At 36.7% G+C, this 10,460-nt stretch overlaps 1 pseudogene; it reads left to right on the top strand.

Annotated features, from left to right (window-relative positions):
• The first annotated feature begins 299 nt into the window (after positions 1 to 299).
• The window catches only part of LOC125612030, a 29,507-nt pseudogene continuing 19,346 nt past the window's right edge, over positions 300 to 10,460 (top strand).

Here is a 10,460-nt window from a genome sequence, read left to right as displayed (position 1 = left end):
AAGAATATAGGAAACAATAAATGTTGGCGAGGATGTAGGGAGAAAAGTACACTCGTACATTGCTGGTGGGACTAGAAATTGATACAATCACTATGGAAAGCAATATGGAGATTCCTCAAAAAATTGGGAATGGAACCACCATTTGACGTAGCTATGACTCCTCGGTTTATACCCAAAGGACTTAAAATCAGCATACTATAGTAATGCAGCCACATCAATGTTATAGCAGATCAATTCACAATAGCTAAACTATGGAACCAACCTAGGTGTTTTCCTCAGTAGATGAATGGATAACGAAAATGCGGTATACATACTCAGTGGAATATTAAGGAAGAGTAAAATTATTGCATTTGCCAGTAAATAGATGGAGTTGGAGAATATCATGTTAAGAAAAATAAGCCAATCCCCAAAATCAAAAGGCTGATTCTCTAATATGTGATTGCTAATTCACAATAGGGCAAGGAGCACTAGAGAAGAATAGCATTACTTTAGATTAGGTAGAGGGAAGTGATGGGAGGAGAGGGGAGGGGATGTGGGAATAGAAAAGATAGTAGAATGAAACGGACATTATTACTGTGTGTGTATATATATAACTACATGACCCATATGATTCTGCAACATGTACACTCAGAAAAATGAAAAATTAAATCCCATCTCTATACGATAAATCAAAGTACATAAATGCATTCCATATAACTAATTAAAGCAAATAAAAAAATAATTTAGAAAGAAAGAAATTGGTCAACGGAAGTCAGTGGGAAAAGGAAACTGTCCCAAACTCTTTTCTCTACAGAAATGCAGCCTCCAAGTGCAATCAGTAGAGGGCTGTCCTGGGCCTGTCTGAGGCCTCAAGGTAGAAAAACACAGAAGAGTCTGAGAGCTGGAGTTGGCAGAAACCATAAAGAGCTCTCTGTACCAGTGAGGCAAAGCTTGACCACACCCTCCACAAATGGAAGTCTTAGCTAATGCCCTAGTTCTGAAGAGGAAACAGGGATGGGAATTCCCATTTTATATTCCAAGGGCACTTGCTACATCACTTTGTATCACCTAATTGTATTTATAGACAAAAACTGAATAATGTTATCTGGTCCACTGGCCCACCCCCTCCCCACCCACACACCCTGGATAGCAGTTTTCATGAAGATGGTGACAGTTCTTCTTTGTGATATTCTCAGTTTAGATCAGAATGCCTGATAAATGCCAGATTCTCTTTAAATGTTTCCTGAATGAATGAACAAATGACAATAAATAATGAATGAACCTCAGAAATTCAGTATATTAGAGCTAGAATATCTTTTAGTACAATGTTATCATGTTAAAGGAGAGAAAAATATCAGCTAGAGTAGTAGAGTGGTATGTTTAAGATCATAAATTTGAAACAAGCATGGAATTAGAACCCAGCTCACAATTAAGAGGAAACACATATTTCCCACTGCTGGTGCTTCCTGCCATTCCAACAGGGTTTATCCTTCCTCTCATTCTCTTCTCCTTTGAGATATATGGCAGTTTTCCTGATCAGTGAATTTGGGATAAAAAAAAAAAAAACAGTACCATTAAAGAGTCTAAATTGTATAAGTAGATCTACTCTTGCTGATCCAGACCTTTCAGGTGAGGGAGAGAAGAGACCCATCTGACTGTGAATGGCAGTGCAAGTTGACCCAACACTAGCGTTCCACATTATAAATCCCTGATGACCCTTCTTGGTCATGTTCTCCAGTTCAATGAGCAAGTAAGGTGACCCTGCTCTCCAGCTGACTGATAACCTGTCACATCATAACTGGTTCAGACCACAGGTGGAGAAACAGAGCCTATCTACTGAGCTCTTTAAATCACCAGCACCATGACTGATCCAGGCTCTGATCTTTCAGGAGTGCCTCTCTAATCTTACTTGCAAACAGTCCTCAAAAAAGAATACCAAAAACTGTTCACAGAACAGAGTCTGAGAGAGAAGCAAACCATCTTTACTTATATTGCATATTCTATTTCCATGTACTCATCCTTGCATGAGAGGTGTAGCTATTGGGGGGAAAAAAGAAAACAAGCCCAAACTGAAGCAGGTACAGAGAGAGAGAAAGACACATGGCTGGTATAGGAGGGGAAAGCAGAGGAAGCTGACTGATTCCTCATTTTTTGGTTTGTCCTTATTCCAATTAACTCATCCTAATGAGGCACTTTGAACAGTTTTATCACCTCCTACAGACCTGCTTCAGTGTCAGAAATGCCACAGCATCTTTTCCCATTCTGCACTATGTTTATGGAAGAAGTGGGATTATCCATGCTGGCACTACCCAAATAACAATCACCCAGAGAAAGAAACAAAGACAGGTGAGGACAGAGTGGAAGCTAGGGCCCAAACTTTCTTTGTGACCTGGCAGAAATCACCCACATGCTCTGAACCTCAGTTTCTTTATCTATAAGGAGGTGCATAAATCTAAAGATCACCTTGTGTACTTCCCAGTTCTGTGAGTCTGAGAGGCTCAGAAGCCAGTGAAAGATAAATTAAAATAAATATACAGACAAATTTCTTTCATTAAGGATGGGCACTCCAAAGAAAAGAAAACCAAAACATGACCAAGAAATTAATTTAACAAGAAAAAAATAGCCATGGAAGAGAAGTCTTTGAGCAGGAGACAATGTAAGAATTGCATTGAATAAAATGAGCAAATAATTCATAGAGTTCCATATAAAAAGGGTAGTGAAGGGTCAGTGATTTGACCTAATCCTCCAGAACTCCCAAGCTCCTGGAAAGAATGTCACATACCTGGGTAACCCAAGAGCTATGAGATTAAGACAAGAATGAAAGGTGTGTGGGTGATCTAGAATCTCAGGGGTAGGAACTATTAACTGCTCAACCATTCTCAACTTTCCTCCTAATTGTGAACTTTGTTCTATTTTGACTCTTCTTAAAATGATAACAAATTGAATATACAGACAAATTTCTTTCATGCATGCGTATGTTTAATAATGTACTTGACTCAATAATACATAACTCATCTGGGTTAGTCACTTTAAATCTTCATAGGAGAACCCCAGTTATTCCTTTGACATTATATGGTAAAGGTGGAGTTGCACTTTTCTCCCCTTTTATTAAAGTACCCACCACAACTAAACTATCTCTTTCCAAAGGCTCTCTCACCAGTCAGTTCACTGCATTCAGTGGAACACGTTGTGCACTTCCAAAATCTAGGGGCTGCCACTCACACAGAGCACAGTATGGGGCAAATCCCTGAAAATGTGGGGTAGGCAAGTATTTATCAAGGACATGGTTTATATTTCCAGCCATATTGGTTTATTTTTTTGTTATTTAACTTAACTTGACACAGGGGAGAAAGTTATAGAGATCAGACTTAGAATTTTAATATCTGAATCAAATGAATGACAAATCTCATTAGTTGGAGAGAGGAAAATGAGAGATATGTTACATGTGTTGAACTCTTTATATTTTTAAATGAAATTAGCTGATCCATTGATCATACTGATAAATTAGAAGCAGTAATTTATGGTTACTATTCAGAGCTAAATTTAATAAAAGAAATAATATTGAAAATTGTATCAAGTAATGACCTCTGAATAATAGATTTTAGGGAAACTTTAACCTTCTTATGCTTCTCTATCACTTCAAAAGAAAATATGCAAAATATTTTACTTCATCATAAATAGAATATGCAAAAATGTGGGGACCTGCCATAGTGTGCCTTGAAGACTTGCGGTACACCTCAGGGCTTTTACTTTTAAAACCACACAATTAAAGTTAACATTGCTTGATATTCTCTTAGTGCTTTGGCAATCAAAGGTTCCAGAAGAGCACTTACGTACGGAAAGATAAACTACATGAGTTGAGATGGAAGAGGCTGATATGTAAGTGAAAATTGGCAGGGCTTCTCAAGAAGCATATCGGTAAGGTATAACATTTCAAACAACTCTGGTCTCTGATTGGCCCACCATCCCTATACAGGAAAACAGGGATGTGTTTACAATCTTTATGTGCTTGGATTTATCACTAGATCTTATTTCCATACCCACAGGCATCTCCCAAATTAGAGAAATAGATAAGGGTCCTCTGGCATCACTTGATCTCATAAAGGCTGTCTTCTTCAGCACAAATCAGGTCTCCACCTTTGCATAGAGAAATGCTAAAAGTATATACCAGGAACTGTCTTATTTCCCAACTCTGTTATTTCTGCTCTAAGTTCTTTTTTATTATTGATTTTTTAAAAAAATAAATTAAAGCAGAATACATTACAATTCTTTTTTTAATATTTATTTTTTAGTGTCAGGTGGACACAATATCTTTATTTTATTTTTATGTGGTGCTGAGAATTGAACCCAGTGCCTTGCGCATGCCAGGTGAGCATGCTACCACCTGAGCCACATCCCCAGACCTGCATTACAATTCTTATTACACATATACAGCACAATATTTCATATCTCTGGTTGTACTTTTGTGTGCTACATGCAGTAGCTCATGAAGTTTCCCTCAGGGAAAGACAAAGAGACACAAAGCATCTTTCTGAAATATTAGTGTGGGTAGCCTCAACTGTTAGATTTCTAAGTGGGATTCATAAGAGATTGATCCCTTCTGACACATACCCTGACACTCTCCTCTTTATTCCTACCATTTAAATCTACTGACATAGAGAGAAGTCTGCCTCTTATGTTCTTTAAGGAGTAAGGTATATTGTGACGATGCTTCCCGGAGATGATCTGCTATAAACCCAGATTTCTTTGTTTCACTTTTATTCAAGGATTTTCTTCTTTGTGTATCTAGAAATGTACAAACAAGGAAAGAGATGATCAAAACTGTCTAATTGAGAATTATTTATAAAAGAAATTATTTACAAAATAGAAGTCTCCATCTCTAGACGTTGTAGTTGGACTTTCTTTTCACCCTTCTTCTACCTCAAAATGGGATTAAATTTTTAGGACATGAAACATTGAACTTTACCCAAACCCTTTCCAATAGATAACATTTCTTTTCTGAATACCCAGAAGAATACACAACCTCTTTCCAGTTGGTGGTTCATCCAGGTGAGGCTTTTGACTTCTGTAATAATGGCTGACTTAGTGAGGCAGAAGAAGGCTCCTCGATTCTGTGATCTTTGTCTAATTGATTTCCACTTACCTCCTACATTTCATATTTGGTTGGGTTCTCTTCTCTCTTTCTGGAATTTTCTTTGGTTAGAATTTTTTGAATCCACAATTTTGACTGCCATGTTGGATATTCCTTGGGAATTACTACTTTCCCACTTACCTTTCATCTTCATGTAACTGACTCAGCAGTGGTGGCTATAAAGGTTTGATCTGAAAGGTAGATACTGAGAGAGTGCTTCTGGGTCAAATCCACACTGTGGATTAAGACCAGAAACAAGGAAGTCATCCATTTTGTGGTCCAATTTTACCCTCTGTAAAATTGGGGGAAATGCTCATGAGTTCTTAAGAGAATTCAAAGACAAGTAAACTGTCAATCAGCTACTAATATAAACTAGTTTTCTTTCCCCAGTTGAAGTCTGCACGAGCATCACTCTCTACATTTCAAGTTCTATACTTTTTCTACTTTTCCCTCATAGACTTCTCTCATATGCACATCAAAAATTTACTTCAACGAAAAAAAAAAAAAAACTCTGCTAAATATCTTCTAAGAGAGAGGATGGTGTAGGACTGTTCAGCACACCACAGCATATCACTTCATAGTCTTACATAGATATCCCCAACGTCAAATACCTCCATCCAGTGGTACTGAGACATGGCACTTACTTGTCTTAGAGGCCTGAAAATCCATTTCCACAGTGGTTTGATCTATTGTTGAGGTTTTCCATTGAATTTTTAATTTGGTTTATCGAGTCTTTTATTCCCAGGATTTCCATTTTCATTTTCAGAATCTCTTTCTTTATTGAACTAATCTTTAACTTCCTATATTTTCTGTCTGATTTCACTCTTACGTCTTCTTTTAGCTCAGAGCATTTTAACTATGAACTTTCTAAATTGTTTCTCTGACATTTCCTCCACTCTGGTGTCAATGGAGTCAGTTGTTGAAGCATTATGGACTATTGGGTGTTTTGTCCCCTTGTTTTTTAATTTTATTTGCATGTCTACCCATCTTTTGAGATAGTTGTCACTTCTTCTTTTAAGCAAGGGACTACTTTGTGAGTTTTTTTTCTCTTAAGAGTCCTGGATTGGGCAAATATCCAGGTACTGATAATATAACTCAGTGTGTGATCTCTGATGTTTACAATATCAGTTCACTTTGAGAGATGCCACTATACCCTATTTACTATACTCACTTCAGAGCCTACCTCTTACTAGTCAACTCTTATGGGAAAGAAACCATTGTTGATATTGTTCTGAACATTTTCTAAAATCCAGGTATAAACTTGTAGTAAAGTTCAGGAATAGGTAAAAATTTAGTGATGACTTTTAGCAAAATGGTGATAGCCTTAAATGAAGGGTAAAGGGGGAAGAAGAAAGATTGGGCAAAAAGGAGATGGGGAAAAAGAAAGACAGACATAAAGAGAGAAGGGGGCAGGCATGATAGAAATGGATAATTTATACCTTGGTAGAAAGGAGAAATAGATGGATGGTGTGTATTTGAGATAGTAGCAAAGAATACATGCTACTACCTCATAGATGAATTGGTGTTAAAAGGAACAAGTGTAAAATAAGTTAGGGAAACAAAGATAGAAAGATTGATTACAATTAATGCTTTAAGCCATTAGATGAAACATATTCAAATGGGTTGAAGGGACATGTATATTAATAAGATACATTTGTAAATTATTTTATTTGTATCCCTTCAATATAGATTGCAAACCAGGTTACATGGTATAATACTGTAATTCCACCTACTCCTAATGCTATGGCAGAGGATCACAAGTTCAAGTCCAGCCTGGGCAAATTAATGAGACCATATTTCAAAATAAAACAAAATAGGTTGGGGGTGTCATTCAGAAGTAGAGCACTTCTGGATTCAATCTGCAGTATCACAAAAATGGTGTATAAATACATATACTTGCAATTAACCTATCCACCTACAATCATTAATACTTCTAATAGTAACGTTAATTAGTCATTATGTTTATCTATATATACTTACTTAGCAGCTTCTATGTTCCAGCCCCCATGCCTGGCACTGGAGGTTCAAAGGCAGTAAACTCACCTTTGACAGAGTTTGTAGTCTGTGAAAGACGTTATCCTCCTGCAGGAATGACTGCTACACAATGTGATACACACTATCATAAAGATGTGTTTGGAGTTCAGTTGCACTCAGAGGATGGGCCACATAAAATTTGTAATTTGCTTTCCTTTCTTCCTGAAGAGGAAAATCACACCTACTGATCCAGGTGTACCGTGACAATATGGCTCCATGAAATGATAGAATATTTACTAGGTGGCTCCTCATCATGGAAAACCTGCTCAGCAAAAGGTTTGTAACTAAAGAAATATTAATAGTCATCATGCTGATGTTATACTGGCTGTCAGTCGACACTCCCACATCACACAATGCACAATTCATAGAAACACTTTTCAAAGAGAGTCTCTAATGGTACTTAAGCCACATGCACTTTATAACTACCTTTTCCCATTTTATAACTACCTATTCCCATCATCCCATATTTCAGCAGGGAAGATCTTGCCACCAGCCATTTTCATCTGGAAACCCCCAAATACATTGGGATACAGTTTTTAATTTCTAGATTGGGTGTATCCCTGGACCTGAAATCAGGGAAACTGGATTCTCAAGCTGACACTATGACCTACTTGACTCATATACCCTTCCTAGGTAACTCAGAAAAGTAATGATGTGATGGGATTACCTCACTCTGAGTCTTATGCCCTTTGTGGTAGGGTATCTCTTTTCAGAGAATAGCAGTGAAGTTTGACAGGGACATGGGTTAAAAATAACTACCATAGTGAGTCAGGCACTCTTGTCTCCAAAGTGTATTGGGCGCCAATGTACCAATATTGGCCATAAAAATAGGTAAGATTTCGTTCTTGCTCTCTAGGAGCTTACCATGGAGTGTGGAAGAAGAGATCTCACATATATATCACATTGGTATGATTGGCTCTGAATTCTTGCAGAAGTTCAACACAGTATAGGAGCATAGGTGGGGATTATCTCATTAAGAAGCACACATGTAGTTTTGAGTACAAAGGGGACTCTTCTTGAAATACCTGGAATTTGAACAAATAACTCCATGATTTACCAAGGGAGTAACTGTTGCACTCTTGCCAGCCACACCACTTCTTGAGATAGGGAAGGAAAAGAGGATCAGGATATATGAAAGTGGGAGAAGAAGAGTTAATTAATGGAGATATAAATTAATAAAAGCCTAAATGTTCTTAAGTCAATGATGATCAATATATACATAGATACAATGCTTTCTGTACATTTATTTGGTCTTGGCAGCTAGATCTCACTTAAGAAGGGTCACAAGGCTAGAGTGTTCTGAACAATGACTATCATGGCCTTCAGGTGATAGAGCATGACATTAATTTTTCAGAAAGGTTGGAATAAATTCTGTAATATTGTCACACCTGGAGATGGTCAACTAGATCAGCCCAACAGAATAAGTAAAATGGCAACTTCTTGCTCTCCTGATTTTATGCTCAAGGATGTTTTCAACTCTTACATTTCTGACACCACATTAAGACTATAGGAAGGTGGAATAGGAATAGCTGGGGAGCAGGAGGGAAGGCAGAAACAGGAGTCTGCATGTACTTCTCTAGTTTGGACTATTTGTCTGACAAAATCCCAAATTGGAGGCAAGAGATTTTATTTGTGAATTAAATTCACCATTTTGTTTCCCTCATAAAAAACAAATCTCTAAACGTTTTTATAACCTTGATATGGATGACTGAGTTGGTAATCAGTTACTGGAAACTTCATTTTAAAATTCTTTATGTCACCCTGGCCTATTTTGATATGGGGTGTTGTAGTAACTTGTTATTTATGTTAAAACATTTGATATTATATTAAATAGCTTAATAGATTTCATCCTCCTCTTAATACATGTGTGAGAATAAGTCATACCAACTAGAAAATTCTGAGGATATCAGGGAGACAAGTGATTCAGTTGTGGGTCTTTAATGCTGTCTGTAAAATTTTACTCACTGATTTTTAAAGAAATATTAGAAGCAAATATGATAAAATTTTAACAAATGCTTCATTTTTGTGCTCATCATATTACCTTCTCATCTGTGTGCCTGATTTACAAACTCTCTAGAAAAACCCTGTCCACCCTGATTGTTGACAGTCAATTCAGGAAACTGACCCATCAGTCATTTTTTAACTTTTATGTCATGAATTAATTAAATACTAATGAGAAGTTGCAAAAACAGTACAGAATTTTTATACATTCATCACACAACTTACAGTAACATCTTTCGGTAGTACAATATATTATCAAAACCAGGGTGTTGACATCAGGACTATACAATTATATTTCCTACTGATTTTATTTGGATTTCACTAGTTCTTGTATGTGAGCTTGTGGCAAGGGTGTCCCTTGTGTATCTTTCTAGACCTTTTTCACACATACTGATTCACATAACCATGAAACCATTTCAGATGGGATATATTTGATTGCCACACACTGACTCCTTTTATCTATTCCTGAGTCAATTCCTCCCTCAGCCCACTCCCCAAATTTTTGACAGCCACTGATCTGTTTTCCATTTCTAAAATTTTATCATCTCAAAAAATTACATGCACGAAATCTTACAACATCTCATCTTTTATATATGCATTTTTCACTCAGTATATGTCCTTAAGACCCATGAAATCTCTTGCATGTATCAGTAGTTTGTTGATGAGTATTTTAAATTGCTGAGAAGTATGCCATTGTGATTGAATTGATTCACTCTATGTTGTTTTATTATCTTGAAGTTAGAGGAGTTTTTTAAATGATTATTGCTATAATAAATAGATATTTTCAAGTGAACATAGTTTCTATTCTCTTGGATTCATGCCAGGAGCAGATTACTGTGTTGTGTTCGTAAATGTGTCTTTAGCCACTTAAGAAACTGCAAAAGAGTTTTCCAGAGTGGCTGTACAATTTTTTCTTCCTACCAGCAATTTGTGAAAGACTGAAGCTCTCCAAATCTTTGCCAAGACTTGAAATTAGAGGTGTGTAGTCATATCTTGTGGTTTCAATTTGTTTTCCCCTGGTGGCTAGTGATGTTGAATATCTTTTCATCTTATTTTTTTTATCTTTAATCATATTTTATTTTTTTTATTGGTTGTTCAAAACATTATAAAGCTCTTGACATATCGTATTTCATACATTAGATTCAAGTTGGTTATGAACTCCCAATTTTACCCCAAATACAGATTGCAGAATCACATCAGTTACACATCCACATTTTTACATAATGCCCTATTAGTAACTGTTGTATTCTGCTACCTTTCCTATCCTCTACCATCCCCCTCCCTCCCCTCCCATCTTCTCTCTCTACCCCATCCA

Source organism: Marmota marmota, unplaced genomic scaffold (genome assembly GCF_001458135.2).
Source record: "Marmota marmota marmota unplaced genomic scaffold, marMar, whole genome shotgun sequence".
NCBI classification, from domain to species: Eukaryota; Metazoa; Chordata; class Mammalia; order Rodentia; family Sciuridae; genus Marmota; species Marmota marmota.
Note: the sequence above shows the minus strand (reverse complement) of the source record. Positions and strands in the feature narration are given on the sequence as shown.